The sequence below is a fragment of the Emydura macquarii genome, unplaced genomic scaffold (assembly GCF_026122565.2).
Source record: "Emydura macquarii macquarii isolate MOO-44397 ecotype Brisbane River unplaced genomic scaffold, CSIRO-AGI_Emac_v2 contig_1947, whole genome shotgun sequence".
In the NCBI taxonomy this organism is placed as follows: domain Eukaryota; kingdom Metazoa; phylum Chordata; order Testudines; family Chelidae; genus Emydura; species Emydura macquarii.
In genome coordinates this window covers 1,262,193-1,280,460 of record NW_027132084.1, presented here as the reverse complement: position 1 = coordinate 1,280,460, position 18,268 = coordinate 1,262,193, and the positions used below count along the sequence as shown (strand labels likewise).

The 18,268-nt window shown below is 41.3% G+C and overlaps 1 protein-coding gene across 2 annotated transcripts in view; it reads left to right on the top strand.

Annotated features, from left to right (window-relative positions):
- The window catches only part of SLC45A4 (solute carrier family 45 member 4), a 129,391-nt gene that overhangs the window by 32,983 nt on the left and 78,140 nt on the right, over positions 1 to 18,268 (top strand). The window contains exon 1 of one of the 2 annotated variants that reach the window (XM_067558330.1): positions 4,300 to 4,515. The exons of the other annotated variant lie outside the window; for it this stretch is intronic. The gene's annotated coding sequence lies outside the window, so the exon portion shown is untranslated. Of the gene's footprint in view, positions 1 to 4,299; positions 4,516 to 18,268 lie in introns of those variants that run through there. 2 annotated transcript variants of the gene reach the window in all.

Here is an 18,268-nt window from a genome sequence, read left to right as displayed (position 1 = left end):
GATTCATTACCTTTTTAAAAGTCATGGTTTTTAAGGGACTGAGCAATGAAGGCAGATAAGGTTAAGATAACCTAGGAATGCCAGCATCTCATGCAAGAGATTCACACCAGCTCTAAACACTGGAGAATAATTATCCAATCCACTACCTCGTGATAATGTTAAAACATTTCATTAATTCCTAACTAATTGTCTCCTCCCTTCTGCCCCTTTCGTCATACAACATTTATTTGTTTTGGGGTGGGGTTCATAAGCAACCTTGCAAAACCCTTTCCCGCACAAGCCTAGGGCAAGTGATTTATTTTGATGTGCAAGTAAAAGTCCATTAGGCTTTTAGTTTCATGGAAAAGGATAGGCAAGTAGGTGTTGGGTCATGCCAATTTTGCAAGTTACAGTGAAAGTACCCATGCAGTGGAACATGGTAACTGATGGCTGTTTGATAACAAACCTACATTCAATTTAATCAAAGTATCCCTGAATAAGGAAGAGACAGCTGTTCCATTTTGTGTGTATAAATGGAGGACATTCCATAGACAGCTGACAAGTCCCCTGGACCAGGAGGCTAGAGATCTTCTGGTTTCTGATGTGCATACAGACTTGCTGTTTTCCCACAGCGTGTGATCCATGAAACGCAAAAAAGCACTGTAGTTCTTTTTGTCAGAGATGAATATGTCTCCTGCCCTTTGCCTGACTGCAGCTCTCTGAACTTGTTTACACTTAGTTTGATTTCAAGATGGCAATCACTGAGCAAGAGGTGATTTAACCAATTAGATTCCAAGTTTGTGCCACAGTGCTGCTAGGATCAAATTTTGCCCCTCCCAGTTCCCTTCATGCACGGGCATGTGGAAGATCCCATCCCTCCCAAACTCATTCCATTGCTTGATGGGGAGAGGAGAGGAATTTCAAAAGGCTGTGCAGGGAGCGTGCCTCCCCTGTGCATCTAGGAATGCAACTCCATTGCAGCTCACTGTGCAAAAGCTGTTTTGGGGCAGGAAAGGTAAGCAGTGGAATCAATGCATTTGCTGTTGCACAGATCAGTGTGCCATGGACCGCACAGAACAGGGTTACAAGAGCTGCAGAGGTTATTCTAGTCATGAGGCTGGAGTAACAACCATAGACTGGATCCTTGGCTGCACTATAGGTTGAGGGAAGGGAGGATTTTTTACTTCTTCCACAGAGAGACCCCAGCACCAGCTCAGTTACTAGAGGCTACAAATTTGGGGCTGGACGGTGTGTGTGTCTGTCTGTGTATTATTTTTAACGTCATTCTTCATAACACTATGGATGCTTGAAATTAAAATGTTTTCTTTATGGAGGTGTTCTTCCTGGCATTTGCTTATCCACTGGTCACAAAATACATGAGGTGGTGTAGTGGATATATTGCCTGAGTGTGACTAATACCTCAGGAGTAGGTGGAGAATCACACTTGGCCTCAGCAATGGTTATGCAACCTCAACAGGGAAAGAACGTTTCTCTATCTTATATATATATCTAAGGCATCTGTCTCCTTGGTAACTAGGTGCCAGAACCTCTTAAGAGCCTAATCTGCAATAAATCAAAAAGGAAAAATAAATGTGTTCCAGTGAGGCTTGCTAATGAATTTCAAGAGGGGTACCCATGAACGCAGCCTGAACTTGATCCCTTCATTTGTGTTAGGGTCTCATCCAGCTTCCACTGAAGTCAATGGTTAGTCTTTCTTTAACCTCCAACCCAAGGGCCTAAGGTCCAATGGAAGCTGGAACCTAAGTCCTTATGTCTCTTTAACATGATACATTTGGATACTCTAATACCAGTGCTTATTGCTTTTTCTGTAGTGTCACATTTGCTGTCTCATTAAAACATGAACACTTCCTGTTGTAATAAAATGGATACTTTTATTATTTAGGACAATAGTTTATATATAGTCTATAATTTGCATGGTGACTTTGCCTCTCCTGTGATTTTTCTCATTAGAGATAAATAGAATTGTTTTGCTCACTTTACAAAAAAAAAAAAAAAAAAAAAAGTAATTTGGATTTTTCTAAACTATGGCAATTGGTGCTATAAAACTATTAGGATGAATAGATTCAGATAGTCTTGATTAAAGTATACTTGATTTTGTGGTTTGTGAATGGTTGATGATGCTTTTTTAATACCTTTATGAATTAATGTGAGATATTAAAATTCTTATATACCGTTTTGAGAGAAAGTTGTATGACAAAATATCTGGTTTCTTTAGATTTTGTAGTTATGGTGTTTTTGTTACAGAGGCAGAATGAAGGTGGTTTGGATGCTAGTCACTGCAAAAAACATGTATTTAGTAGTATGTATATCTGTAATTGTTTGATTTTACTTCTGCAGTTTTCAATTAAAAAAAAACTGGCATGTTCAATGGTCTATCTATTCTTGAATGCACTGAGCAATCTTCACAGTAACTTAACACACATTTTGATTTGGAATATATATAAACAGTATGTATAGTAATAGGAAAAATAATACAACGGTGCAACATTCTGTAAAATAAGCAAATACCATATACAGTATATTTTGCACATCCCTGGTTTAATTTATTAAAGACAATTAAATTTCATGCTAATCTGCCCAAAGCTGTAAGTATACTGTTCGGATCTAGGAAATATGGCTAAGTGTGAATAAAAATATGTTTGGGAAAATAGAGAAAATATTTGTGTAGGTATCCACATTACAGTATATATGCATGATGCAGCAGTTATGGTTGCTGTCAGAACCTGAGCTTCTGAATTTCCTGAGGGTTTTTGAGCAGCCTACAGTGAGTTTTATATAATTTAGTTAACATTTGTACAGCAATGTTTTCAACCCATTAAAATATGATCCTGCTGAAAAATGGGTAAGTGGGTTTTTCTGAGTCACTGAGGCAGGTATGTCACCTGGATATAAAGAAGTGAGGACTGGAAATGGCTTTGTAGGGTATTGATGGAGCAGCCATAAGCTAGGAACCCTAAGAGCAGCAAATTCTGGGGAGAAGGTTTGGGTTGAGCTTTAAGGTATTGTTGTTTTCTCTGTTAGTAAAGCCAAACAGCGGGAAGGAAGTGAATTTGGACTTACACTGTGTGGACTGTATTTGTAGATCAGCAGGTTGGTAAAGGTGCATGCTCACCAAGTCTTTAAAGGATGATGTTATAAATGCTAAATATACAATATGTAAGAATAATTTATGGTTACTCTTCAGGTGGTATTATTTTAACATAAAACGTTAAATGTGGAAGGCTTATATTTAACTTGCGTCTCACAGTATTTTTCCTTCTCCAAACAGCTAAATCGTGTCCCCTTTCCCATAAATACTGGATATCTTTTTAAAAGATATGCCATAGCTAAAACAGAAGTTATGAGCTTGAGGCCAATTTCTGGGTGAGGTTCAGTGGCCTGCTATGCAGTAGGTAAGTCTAGATAATCACAATTGTCCTTTCTGGCCTTGAAATCTGTCTGTCACTTACCCCAAATCCTATGATTCTCCTGATCATACCAGGGTCTGAAAACTGCTGCCACAAAGGTAGCCGTCTCTATGGTCTTATTCCTGTGTGATATCTGTTAAGGCAACCCCTTCCGTGGCAACACTGCCCTGTGCCGATGCTGCACTGAGGCCGATGAGTTTATTCACCAAGAGGTGGCAATGCTGCCACTCAATCTGACTTCGGCTTCTGGGCCCTTGTTTTTCAACAGCTTCTAGTGATGAGCTTGTTATAAATAGCTCCTGTCATTGCTAAGCTGGGCCCTTGCGGGCATGATGTGCCTGGGACACCCTTCTCCCCATGCTACCTCAGGGACATGGCCTGTCCCCCCAAATGGCCATTCATGGCGTGTTTAAGCTGACTCCCCCCCCCCAGTCCTCGTGGCCAGGTAGGGACCCCCTTACTGTTGCCCAAGGTGGGACCCCCCCACCCCACTTTTCCTTATTGGTGTCTCTCCTTCCTGCTTCACCTCCCCTTTACTGTTGCCCAGGCTGGGCCTCCTCCTTTCCCCCTCCCCTGGGTGATGCCCAGGCTGGGACTCCCCTTCCTTTTCGAGCTACCCGGCCCCTCCCCCCGGCTTGGGGTATCCAGGTTACCCTAACAACCCTCCCCCCCAGGGACCTAGTCTGCTGGGCCTCCCCCCCTCACTGAGGCCCACGCGCACACCCCCGCCTCGCCGGCGGGGCAGCCAATGGGGCCTGCAGCGTGTCCCTCGCGGGGCGCCCCCTCCCCCCTCATTGGCTGCGCGCCCGCTGCCCCATGGTTGGCCCCGCCCCTCTCTGCATATTAATGAGCCCGGAGGAGGCGGGGCGGAAGCGGAAGCGTTGCAGGGAGACGGTTTCCGAGGAGCCCGGTATAAAGCGGCCGCTGCTGCCCGCGCCCGTCTGCTCTGCCCGTGCCGGCCTGACCAGACCCGTGCTGACCCGCCCGCGGGGAGCAGCCGGGCCCCAGCCGCCCCCGCCCTGACCGACTCACCTGCCGGAGCCAGCCACCCCCTCCCTCCGCGGCCACAGGGGCCAGGTACCGGGCAGAGGGGGAGAGCCGGCGGCAGGTAAAGGAGGGGTAACGGGCAGATGAGGGACAGGCACGGGGGCGGCGACTGGGTGAGGGCCGGGGGACGGGAGCGGGACAGGTGGGGCGGCTGGGTGAGGGGCCGGGGGACGGGAGCGGGACAGGTGGAGTGGGGGGTGAGGGGCTGGGGAACAGGACCGGGACAGGTGGGTGAGGGACGGGACGGGAGCGGGACAGGTGGGGAGTGGGGCGGCTGGGTGAGGGGTCGGGGGAGGAGGACAGGACCGGGACAGGTGGGGGATGAGGGGCCCAAAGCTGCGGCAGGAGGGAGCTGACTAGATGACCAGGAGCCAGAGGAGACACGAACAGTCGATAGGAGGGCCCCAGTGCCGATTTTGGCGGCTGTGGGAGATTGGTAGATGAGTTGCTGTGCATGTTTCTGAGGGAGTGGATGGATTTGTCCTTGAGCAGCCAGGCTAGCAGAACCTGGAGTTGGTCTCTTTTTCCAGTTATGTGTTTGCATGCTTGAACTATAACCAGATTTGATCCTTTTATTTTCATGAGAGCAGGTTTCCACTTACCCTCCACCAGCCTGGTGATAGGTTAAAGGGAAACGCTAATTGCTGGATCCAGTAAAAGGTTACAGTTACTAGAATATTTCCCTTCACTTCCAGTACCTGGTGATATTTAGTAGGTTGAAATTTGAACCGAATTACATTAGTCTGTTGAAGACATTTGTCCAAAAAAAAAAAAAATAGTTCTTAAGGTGGCTAATGAGGAGTGTGGTGGTTTTAGGAGAAGCTATTTAATGGCAGGTGAAGAATGCATTACTGACCTTGAGATTGCCCCCAGAAGAAGCAGAGTCTGCTCTTTGTTGCAATAGAAACAATGCAATAAGTCCTGTAACTTTCTGTTATCTGGTGGGAGAATGCCTCCACTAGTGTCTTTAATTAGTGGGTGGAGCATACGAAGACTTGGCTGTGACTCAAGTCTGGAGACAGAGGGGGGGAAGTCTAGCGTTGTTGCTAGTGCCTAGTAGGAGAGGGCAAAAAAGAAGCTTAGCAAAGATATATTTCAAGTTGTCTGTCTTAATAAGTTGGTCGGTACTGAACAGTTGGCTTCTGCCCATGAAGAAGAGGTGTGCCCAGCTCAGAAGTGGACCTGAAATGAAGTGGATTATAGGGAGCAGGGTAGAAAAACAATCTACAGTTGCAGATATACATTAGAAGTACTAGTGGCTGAAGAGAGCTCACTGTTACAAGTGCATATGGTCACAGTAACTTGCCTAAATGTTATCTGCACTACATTCACTGCCTGGCTTAGATAGTGCTGCTAAATATTTAATATCTGCTGTGTTGTAGCCATGTTGGTCCCAGGATATGAGAAACAAAGTGGGTGAAGTAGTATAGTGAAGGAGATCGTGTGTTTTTTCAAAACAAATGCTTGTACTAAAAACAAGCAGACCTTATCTTTTGTAGGTACTGCTCGCTCCCCTGTAAGTACTTCACTGTGCAGATAATAAGGACACTGAAGATGCTAAAGAGCTCATGCTACAGCTTAAAGTGATCCTTTTCCTCACATTTAGATCAGGTATTTTATTTAAGAAATCTTTGATCTCAAAAGAAAAAGGTAAATATCCACCAGCTCTTCTTCAGGTCACCTCTGTGTAGCTCAGAAGCTTGTCCCTCTCACAACAGAAGTTGGTCCAATAACCTGTTTAATGATTGCTTTGGATCAAATGTGCTGGTGGATATTTACCTTTTTCCTTTGAGATCAACGATTTCTTAAATAAAATACCTGATCTAAATGTGAGGAAAAGGATCACTTTAAGCTGTAGCATGAGCGCTGTACCATCTTCGGTGTTCTTATTATCTGCACAGTGAAGTACTTGCAGAGGAGCAAGTAGTACCTACAAAAGATAAGGCCTGCTTGTTTTTAGTACAATAATTAAAACAAACCAAAACACCATCTCCTGGAGTCTGTTTTAAATTGTGCTGGTAAGACTGGAATGTTTTGAGACTACTTGTTTAGATTTCTGTTAAAATTGTCTTCATTATTAAATGTATTTAACAATAAAAGCTACCTTTTTATGGAAAAAAATCATACTATTGGTTTTAGTCTTGAGATTGATTCATCAACCTTCACAACAGGGACCTGCCTTGTTTAGGCTTAGAGCACATCCAGGGCTCTTTACATTAAGTAGGTTGCCAAAAGACAAATGAGAGAATTAATATGAAAATTACTATAAAGGTAGTGTCAGCTGTTGCTTTAGAAATAATACATTGGAACCCTCAAATCCATAGCTTTAATCTACAGTGTTAGAAAAAATCTTATTAAAAACTAAGTTAAGTATTCAAGGGAGAGCTCATTACAATAATGAGCAATTGCATGACCTGATGGATAGTCACATTAATGTAGTAATTGATATTTAATAGTTAGGTACTTGGATTATTGGAGGTGGATCTACATTCAAGTCAGTTCAGGCATCCTTGAATAAGGAAGAGGCTGCAATTTTTCTTGTGTACATATATAGATGGAAGACAGTATGTAGACAAATGAGAGGCCTCGGGTCAGGCAAAAGAGCTTGCTGTTTTGTGTACAACCTTTTCCTGAGTTGTGTGAAGTGTATGCTAATTTCTGTTAAACTCCTGAAGAGCAGAGAACACTTTGTATGTCTGCAGTTGTTTACATTTGTTTAAACACATTGAACTCTTATGATATGACCTATATCTGCAAATTGTTTTAATTTATTTAGTAAATGACTCTTCAGTTCTCACTAGTTGTAATTAAATATTTTAATGGCTTATTCTCTTTTGAAGCTGAAACCTGTTTTCCTTAGCAGTTGGCTGACTTATAACCGAATAGAACATCTTGTATAAATCTACGTTTTTGTTGTGCATTGCTTTAACTTGATAGAAAATCTAACACATGAAACAGACTTGAAGGCTAAATATGCAGGTATAGCATATTTTAAAGACTGTTTGCCTTGTGTTATAGCACCATAAATGATTGAAACAGCAATAATTTTGAATCCAAGTCTTTGTAGCTTCTGATCTTTGGTTTTATTTCATATCTTAGATAACGAAAATAAACTACTCAATTTCACTTCCACCTCCTAGTTCTTATGTATAAACACAATGATGCAACACTTGGGTTTCGAACAGTGAAAAAGAACACTTGTTTCCCTTTGGAATCTATATAGATTATGGTGACATTGTTATTGCTCTTGTGTTTTGTATGGCTAGAAAAAACTGTTCCAAAATGCAAGCATACTGGCATACAAATTTAGGTTTTTAAAGAAGAATATTGCATATGACAATGTTTTGTGTGCTCCTCTGTATTTTGTTTATAAGTTTATTCCAAAAGGCAAATGTCATGTACCCAAGTCTTGGAGCGGGAGTTGTTTGTAGTGTTGCTGTTGAGTGTTTGCTGTGACTTTAATAATAATAATAATTAAAAAAAACCCCACAACCAACTACTCTTCTTTGTGCGCTTGCCCCCAGACAATTGAAATCACATGAACTTTGCAAAGAGACTAGACTAAAAAGCTTGAACATGGATCTAGTAACAATAGCAGTATCCTCAAGACTATCTTACTGGTTGTGACCTTGGAAGATATAAAGTTACCATTGGGTAGACTTGACAATCTTAAATCTTTTTTCCAAGTGTTTGCAAGTCTAACTTCCAACTGTCATTAAATATAAACTACAGTGTTTCTTACTGAAAATGCATATGGATCAGATGACACTCCAAAAGGTAAAAGTTGTATGTTTGATGCTAGGGTTCTTCTGAAATTGACTGTAAATAGATGCTTCCAAAAAGTTCTGATACCTAATTGTACATTGAAGGTTAATGCAAATCTATAAAAATTCATTAGCAAGTAATGGATGGAGACATCTCAAGTTTCCACTTCCTCAATGTCCAAGATCCCATAACTCTAGTAAGACTTACTGAATTAATTATTGCAGGGTTTTTAATATCTATTTAGTCATTTTCTCTATTTCAACTTAGAACATTTGTATTGTACTCAAAACACTCTGCCATTCACAAACTCACATCACTATGTGAATTAGATGGCCCTTTTTAAAATCAGAGGTATGAATGAATGCCTCTGAGCAGTGCAAAAACTAGTCTTTCACATTCCCGAAAAGCACTTGAGCTTTTAGTTTAGAGATGGTGACTGATTCTGTACTAGCATGCATCTTGTATAGTCACACTGATGTGAACTGCAACCATTCAGAGTAGTTAACTTCACAACCATTTGTCTTCTGTGATCACTGAGGCAGAGGCACCTAGAAACCTTCCGCCTGCAATATGCTTGCAAGTTGCCTTGTTTCAGAGGTAGAGAGACTAACAGTTTAATTGGGGAAGGAAGGGGATGGGTAATTAGTCTGAACATGCCTGACTGCAGCAGAGTTTTTCCTTTCCTATGCTGTACTTGTGGCCTTATTGGAAGAAACGTCTCTACTCTTTGGTCATAACACTCCTAAAATCCAGGCCAGTGAAACTATTCCAAATGATAAGCAGTTTGATTAATCCATACGACTGTCTTGGTCACAGTCCAGTGTGCCTTGCTGTGTGAAATGGTCACTTATTTTGGTTTGACAATATTCCTTTGGAGTTCTCCATTCTTCAGTAACCCAGTGTATTCTGTAAGCCCTTACATATTGCAACTGAAAATCCACTCCACTCTCAAGCATACAAGTGCAATTTAGGCAAATGTGAAATTTATTCAGTGGAGATTGTGCACATGTAACTTGAGTGACCATGTCAATGAAACATTGGCAGGTGCTTCTTGGTATAACAATCCATTGTGCGCGTATGAAGTATGTGATTTTGTTTGTGGGGTTGTTCTTTGGACTCCTGTCAAATAAAACTCTTTACTGGACTAGTGAATTACATCTCTGACTAAGGCTAGGGCTACACTACCACTTCAATATAACTAATGTCACTCAAGGGGGTGAATAAGCCACTGCCCTGAGCAATGCAAGTCATAATGCCTTAAACATGTGTGGACACTGCTATGTTGGTGGGAGAGTGTCTCCTGCTGACAAAGTACTGCTTCTTATGGAGGTGGCATAGAGCGTCTTCACCAGATGTGCTACAACAGTGCAGCTGTGCAAATGTAGCACTTCTAGTGTAGACTAGCCCTAAGAAACTATGCTTTTCAGTTTTCCAGTTTGTCACAGCCTGTTGAGGCACCATAGCTGTCATTTTGTAAAGAGCTTTGAAATTTTTCACTAAAACACATCTTCAAATAACCGCTTCTGCTCAAACTCTTCAGTCAGATTGACAGCAAATATGCCAAATTTTAATCTGAAAGCTAAATTTGATAGTTGACCCTTTTAGGATGAAAACACTTAATTAACCTAAAATAAACATTGCTGTGCACTCTGCCTATAATTAAACATGGCTCTAAGCAGTATATCTTTGCACTATAGCTTCAGAGACTTTAAAAATCCAACTTGGCCAGGTGTTACAGCTGGTCCTCTTCACTTTAGAACTTGTAATAGTTACCTACACATCTCTAGGTTCAGGCTGTACTGATAGAATTGCACTGTGGTTAGTAATGTGCTCAAAGACCACCCAGAAACTTCAGCTGATGAAGGATGCATTTTCCTACTTCCTGTATGGAATGGATTTCTGAGTACCAATGCTAATGGTCGAATCTCTGCAGTAGCATTCTGTTTCCAGATGTTGGTCGGTCTCTGAAATCATGAACTGTCTGGGACTTACGGAGGAACTACTTTTAATGTACACTGCAATATACAGGTGTATAACACTTGCAGGACTAGCATCAGAGATTTGTCATCTGAGGATCTCTGCAACTGGCTCCATTGGTGGGTTGCCAGTTTGGCAAGCTTCAGGGCAAAGTTTAAGGCTCTGCAGTTTAACAAGGATTTGGATTAGCTTAATATGAAGTTTGTTTTGGTTGTGGGTTGGTCCTTTATGTTAACAGTCTGCTAGGGAATGGTACTCAATCATGGTAATGGCAGTCTTAGTGCCACTAACTTAAGGGTGACATAAGTAGCTTAAACCAATGTTTCTCAATTGGGGTTCCGCGGGCAGCTGTTTGCCGCGCCACCGAAAAAGGGAAGATGTCTCGGATTTTCTGGCGGAGGGTATCCAGTGTAAGTGTAATTTAAGTGAGAAATGCTGACCTTTGCTTATTTTTACATTTGAAGACTGCTAAGAGTTTGGGGGGTTCCGCAATTATTTATGGAGTTCAAAAGGGTTCTGTGGCCAAATTTAATTGAGAAACACTGGCTTAAACTATACTTACTGACTTGTGCACTGGAGATAAGTGATAAAATTAAATACCACTTAAAGCAAAGATTGGTATTCACTTTCCTGGACCATATCAACTTGTCTTGTCAATGGGCACTGGCCATTAAACACTGCAGTGCCAGTTGCATAAATGCTATGAATTAAGGCAAATAGCTGAGTTCATATCCTTTACTAGCCTCAGCTGCACACTAACACTTTTTTAATGTTGTGGTAGAGCCTAGAGGCCAACCAAGTTGGAGCCCCATTGTGCTAGATGTTGTATGAACATTGGAAAATGATAGTCCCTGCCCAAATAGCTTGCAATCTAAAAGATGTAACAGTAGATGAGAGAAACAAGTGAGTCGAGGTGTAATTTTTGGGGGAGGAGCACGGTGGGAAAACAGGTAACAAAAGTAATGAGATGTGCAGTTGTTAGCCAAGAAGGAGCAGAATGAAAGACCTTATCTGTTCAAATAAATAGTCGTAGTGAGTTTTTATACACTTTCATAAATTCAGCTTTTTTAAATGCTAATTGTGTGTTTGGTAAAAATATGTTAAAAGATTTTACATTGCTGAGAGACTGACTGGAGTTCTTAGCTGGGTTTTCTTCCTTAACTCAGTTTCCTCATTTTGTTTTAAATGAGAGCTCTGTTTTTGTAGCTGAATATGAAACCAATGTTTTGCTGACCCTGCATATTCTTTCTCTTCAGTTGGCCAGCCTGGGTTACTTCTGCATGCAGTACTAGCTCACTTATTTTGAGAAGCTCAAAAACAAATCCATTATCACCCTTGAGTGCCAAATAAATGATCTAGTTGGGGGCTGAACCCAAAGTGCTGTTTGTTTTTACAAGACATTACTGCTGTGCTCACACTTGAGTTGTTTTTTGTCCTTGAATAGGTGATCAGACTGTCTGGACTATATCCAGAAAGCAGTGGTTGGGTCACTTGATGTCTTACTACAGAACAGTAAAACAGACTTCTGTGCCAGTTAACTTCCTATTCCTTGTAACAGTATTTTATGCACAAGCAGAGTTCTTTGTGGAAAATACTTCATCTTTAAGACTATTCAACACTTGCTTTTTTTCATTAGTAAGTTACAGAACATATTAAGAGTCTCAGTGCTGGATCTTCATTTTCAGACCATGATGGACTTCATAGGTTCCCAGGCCGGAAGGGACCATTCTGATTTAGTCTGACTTGTATAACACGAGCCATAGGACTTACCCCAAAATAATTCCTAGAGCACATCTTAGAAAAAACATCCAATCTTGACTTTAAAATCAGTGGTGGAGATTCAATACAACCTTTGGCAAGTTGTTCCAATAATTAGTCTCATAATTAAAAATGTTTCCAGTCAGCATTTGTTTAGCTTCAACTTCCAGACATTGGGTTATTAGATCTTTCCCTGATAGATTGAAGAGCCCATTATTAAATATTTGTTCCCCATGTAGGTATTCAGATCATCAAATGACTTCCTAACCTTCTTTTTGTTAGTGAGGGGTGCAAGCTATTTAGTTTATCACTATAAGTTTTTCTAATCCTTTAATAGTTCTTATGGCTCTTCTATGAATCCTCCATTTCATAGAATCCTAGTTTTAGGACTGGAAGGGACCGAACTAGGTCATCTAGTGCAGTACCCTGCCCTTCAGGTAGGACTAAGTAATAAGTAGACCATTCTTGACAGATGCTTGTCTAACCTGTTCTTAACTTCCAATGATGGAGATTCCACAACCTTCCTAGGTAACTTGTTCTAGTGCTTAACTGCTCTGATAGGAAGTCTTTCCTAATGTCCAACCTAAATTTCTGTTGCTCAAAGTTAAGCCCGTTGCTTTTTGTCTTCTAAGAGGTTAAGGAAAACAGTCTTTCCTCTTCCTTGCAAAAAAAACTTCTTATGTACTTGAAAACTGTTATGTCCACCTTCAGTCTTTTTCTCTTTAGACTAAGAAACCCAATTTTTTTCCATCTTTCCTCATAGGTCAGATTTTCTAGATCTTTAATCACTTTTGTTATCAACATCCTTCTTGAATTATGGACACCAGAATTGGGCATAGCATTCCAGAAGTTGTTGCACCAGTGCTAAATACAGAAGTAAAGTAATCTCTCTACTTCTTATTAATATTCCCTTTAATAATCACATTAGCTATTCTTGCACCTCAGGTTCAGCTGATTAGCTATCACAACCCCCAGATCTTTATCAGAGTCGTTGCTTCCCAGGTTAGAGTCCCCCATCCTGTAAGTATGGCCTGCATTCTTTGTTCCTAGATGTATACATGTTGCCATATTAAAATAGTTTGCTTGTGCCCGGTTAATCAAGCCATCCAGATTGCTCTGTACTAGTGACATGTCCTCTTCATTATTTACCACTCCACATTTTTAATAGTGACATGGAAGACAAAAAATTGTCGTCAAATCTGCAGATGAAAAATGGGAAGTGGCATAGGGCCAAGAACTGATCCCTGCAAGATTGCACTGGAAACTCACCCTTCAGATTCCCCATTTACAATTACATTGACACCCATCAGTTCTTCAGTTTAAATCAATTTTGTGTGGCATGTTAATTTTAAAGCATTCTAGTTTTAATCAAAACGTCATCTGGTACCAAGTCAAATGCCTTACAGAAGTCTAAGTATCGACACTATTACATTCCTCAACCAAACTTGTAATCTCTACAAAAGATATAGAGTTTATCTAACTTGATTTTCCATAAACCCATGTTGACTGGCATTAATTATGTTACTCTTCTTTAATTCTTTATTCTAGTCTCTCTCAGCCTAACATAGATTCAAGGCAAGATAATGGAGTGACTGACACAAGACCCAGGTCATCCTGTTTGTGTTCTCCAATATTGGCCCATTAGTTTTCTTCCAGTCTTCTGGAACTTACTTAGTGTTCAAAGACTTACTGAAAATCTGCATTAATGGTCCAGTGAGCACCTTATCCAGCTCCCTTTGGGTTCAAGTTACCCAGACGTGCTGATTTTAAAGATGTCTAACTTTGTGTAACTTCTGTTTAACGTCCTCCAGAAATGCTAGTGGAATGGAAGGAGTTATCATGATATATTTGTCTTTCCAGATGTAGAACAAATTTATTTAACACTTCTGCCTTTTCTGCATTGTCTAACATTTTCATCTAGCAATGGCTCAATACCATTGTTAGGATTCTTTTAATTCCTAATGGACTCTGGCCATTGTTTCCGTTATGAATTTTCTACGATACCTAGCTTCTGATTTGTACTCATTACTATTTTTACTTTTTTCCATTTATATAGATAGCTACCTTAATTTCCTTCGAAACCTGGTTATTGTTTTAACCAATATGGCCTTCTTCCTCGATTTGTGAGTGAGATTTTTTTTTAGGCAGCTAGTAAAGTGTTCTTAGACAGTTCCAAATTATCATTCACTTTTCTGCTTTAAATTCTTCCTCCTAGCTGATTTGACTCATAATTGTTTTCAGCTCTGTAAAATTTGGTGTCTTAAAAGGGCTGGGATATGTATTACTAGTATGGATTTTATCATTTGCATGAACACTTGTATCTGAGTTACCATTTAACTTTTAGTTCTGTCATCAGTTGCTTTTCCTTAAGATGAGGTCTAATAAAACTTCCCCGTGTTGTTGGATGCAACACATCTTGAGTTAGTAAATTTGTCTTCTAGAATATTTAGAAGTTCAAAGGATGGATTAAAACTGGCAGCAGGAGACCTTCGACACATTACTCAAATTGAAGTCCCCCGGGATCACACAGCTTTTTTCCCCTACACATTATAGAGAAGGAGCTGGCTATTTAGCTCCCTTGTATTTGGTGCCTTGTATTAGATTGGATAGCAGACACCATCTTGTGCTTCGTCTATTAAAACATTGATCCATAATCATTCAAGATCACTTTCACGTGGGATCCAGCAACTTGGAAACAGGTAATGCCATTTTTGACTACCACTTTCCCTCCCCTTTTTGCCCACCTTATCCTTCCTAATAGATTTATGAACATTAACTTTTAACTCTCCAACCACAGGCATCATCCCACAGGGCTTCAGTAATACCATTTACATCATATTTATGCCAACTCCTCTTGTTTATCCAAGTTTCTAACATTGGTGTATGGGTAGTTAAAGAATTTCTTCCTGGCCTTTGGTTCCTTGACTAATCTTGTTTTCAACATTTCAGTTTTGTGCTGAATATTCATATCTTCCCTCTATTTATTCTCTGCTTTTTGTTTAGCCAGCCTGTCCCTGAGAAGATTGGTCCGCCTTCTACTGAGGTGGAGTCCATCCAAATTATACAGCCCCATCTCTCCATAGAAGGTAGACTTCCACAGAACCCTCCAACCTACACCACTTACTTGCTAGCTGTTGACTTCCAGAACAATCTGCTTCTGTCTTCCTTTGCTTGAGACGGGATATCAGAAGACTGCTTGGATGTTCTTCAGCATGCTTCTGGGTTTCCCTGAAATCTATCTACATGGTATCCTATGATGCAGTGTCATTAATGCTGATATGAACTATACTAGGGGATAACTTCCCATGGATTTCACAAATCTTGGCACTAGGCAGGTAGCACACTGTCCTGTAGTCTCCCTGTCCTTTCGAGAATGTTATTTCAGACAGTTTGTATAAATGTACTAATTCAGTGTAATATTGCTCCCTATTTGAGGGGAGAAGAGGATTTGTGTGAATATATCCGCCTGTGCAGATGGTCACCTGGGATGGTCCCAGAGGAGTGATTCAGCAGTCTAAGCTGTTGCTGTTTTGAGTCCCAAGAGTCTAAAACTAAGAAATGGGTGGGTGGGGGAACCCTCAGTGCTCACATCAAACTGAAGAGCATGCGCTCTTCTCAAGGGAGCATCCTATCCCACACAACTTGCCTTAAAATAGAATCATGTCCTGGAAAATGCAGGAAAATACTCTGAGGTGAAATAGTGATTTACTACTCTGATCACTGCTTTGACCCACCACTGACAGCTATATTTTAGGAAACTGTTTCTACTTTTATGCTCTTGACTGCACCTCAGGTGACTCAGGGCTTGTCTACGCTTCTTCAGCACTTAGTGAAGACGCTGCTGTCTCCAGGGTTTTGTGGAACATTGGTCTACCTTCTATGGGGAGATGGGGCTGTAGAATGCCAAAGAGGCAATAACTATGTTGGTGAGAAGCCATCCTGTCAACATAGTGCTGCCTACATGTAGGGATTAAGTTGGTATAACAGTAATTCAGGGGGTGTAGATTTTCCACTCCCCTGACCAATGTGGTTATAACATAAGTTGATAGTGTAGAAGAGTGGTTCTCAACCTTATTTGATCGTGCCCCCCCCCCCTTCTTTGTGGCTGTAATAGTTTGTGCCTCCCACCACACAAGTGCATATGCTGATTTAAAAGAAATCAATATGCAACCCTCTAAATATTAAAAATAGTAAGGCATTAATTCAAACAGCCAACAATCCATTGTAAAACTGATTGGTCGATGCTCACAGTTAAATGTGCACACCGTGTCATAGTAAAGAATTAACATACAGATGGCAACAACATTGTAGAATGCTATGCAAGCTTAACAGAAATCTGTCAACATGCACATTGCCATCTGAGGACCTGATATGTCTGGATGAATCAGCATTGCTGGTTGTTCATCGCTGTGGGTAAAATGTGTGCAGTAAGCTTTTTTCCTTAAGGCTTCTCATACCTCCAGAATACCTTCTGTGCATCCTGGGAGGGCCCATTCCCCAGTTTGAGAACCTCTGGTGTAAACTAAGCCTTAGCATCCTAGAGTCAGTGTAATGCAAGAATATCAAAGCATTTCTTCTAGATTCCAAACATGGCTGTCTTTGTTTGGTAGCATTGCAAGTGTTGTAACATGTTTTGTTTTTTGATGGGAGGGGACAGATGTCATTTTCAAGGTAGTAAGTAAGGGGCAGCCAACCTGGGGATAGAACAAAAGTTAACCTCTTTTCAGCAGCCTAAAGGGATGAAAGTGTGTGGTCTGAGTCACTACTTCTAGTCCGACAGTTCCCAAATGGGGGGGTGAGGCCCCCTTGGGGAGGGTGCCAAAGATTACAGGGGGTCCATGAAGCTTCAGTAATATAGGTCATGTAGCCCCCCACGTTTTGTGCTGAGCACAAGCCCTCCCCAAACTCCATGCCAGCTGGAGCAAAGGAGCAGTCTCAAGCTCCATTCCCGGTGAAGTAGAGGAGCAGCCTCCCCCACCCCCCGCAGCCCTGCACCAGCTGGGTGCCTGTTCAAAGAAGAGCAGCCCTGTGCCAGTGAGGGCCTGGAGCAGCCCCTGCCAACCTGCCAGAGCCCACCTCCATCCATGAGGGATGGGAAGAGGTGGGGTCACATGAGGCATGGGCAATGTCAGCTGTGCTGGGGAAGTCTTAGCTTCTTACTCAGCTAAAACTAACTTATTTAGTGGCTGTTTATGGAGTTGTTTATGGCTGGGGAGGGTGGAGTGTTTTACCAAGTGTTGACTAGGGGGCTTTCTCTGAAAGGTTGGGAACCACTGTTCTAGTCCTTGAATTTATGGAAAGGTCTTCTGCTACTTGGATGCTTTCAGTCTGCAGAACAAAAGTCCAAGGAAGAGTCCATATCTGTCTGTCCTCCTTTCTCTTAAGAACTGACTGAGGAACCTTGCTCCTTCCATGAAAACAAAGGAAAGATTTTTTTTTCTTTCCTTGGTTAAAAAGTAAATTCACTGAAACATAAACTAAATTCACTCTTGTAGTCTACTCTAAAGTAAAAGGTATTGGGGAGAAAGGTAATTGTTTTGTCTCTGACAAGCCAATGTAAACATGGCAGTGTTGGCTTATCTTTCTGAATATGTCTTCAAGGAACATTTGCCGCCTCCAAGAGAACGTTGTTCAAATGTTACAGTACCATAGTGATGTACTAAGAAGCACTTTCTTTAAGAAAGTGGCATGAACATCAAATGTTGCTGTTCACTATTGGGGAAAGTAGTGTCCTTGTGGATAAATTAGACAAAAACTTGTCTAACATGAACAGTTCTACATGCACTTATTCCAGTACCACTCAAAGAGTAATTGGGGGCAAAATAAAGCAAGCCAAAATGATTAAAATGCCGCTACTCCCCAGCTGGGTTAGTCATGGGGCATTGGGTGTTCTACAGCTCTCTTGTAGACCCTCTTTCATAGAAACTGGATATAAATTTTTGCCTTGGTTCCTGTAGCTAGTTGCCTGGATATTAGGAATCTTAGACTGACAGTGTGAATGTGCTTCAGATGTCATCTGTCCTAAGAATGTAAAAGTTGGCAGTCCAAAAATAAATGAATCCAGCCTCTATTTGCAGCATGAGTCATGTCATGAGAATCTTCAATTTAATTTGGTTTAGTGCTGTAGTGAGTGTCTGTGCTAAAGTGCTACAACTGCAGTGTTTTTCTCCTGGAGCATTGTTCATGCACCTCTTCTCCAACCACTATCACTCCTCCTTTTTTGCTTTCTTGGTAAATTTAAAAACAAGAACCTTGGCCTGAGCTTAGCCTCCGGTCCAACCTTCCTAGTTTTTTGGCCCAAAGACAATCCTCTT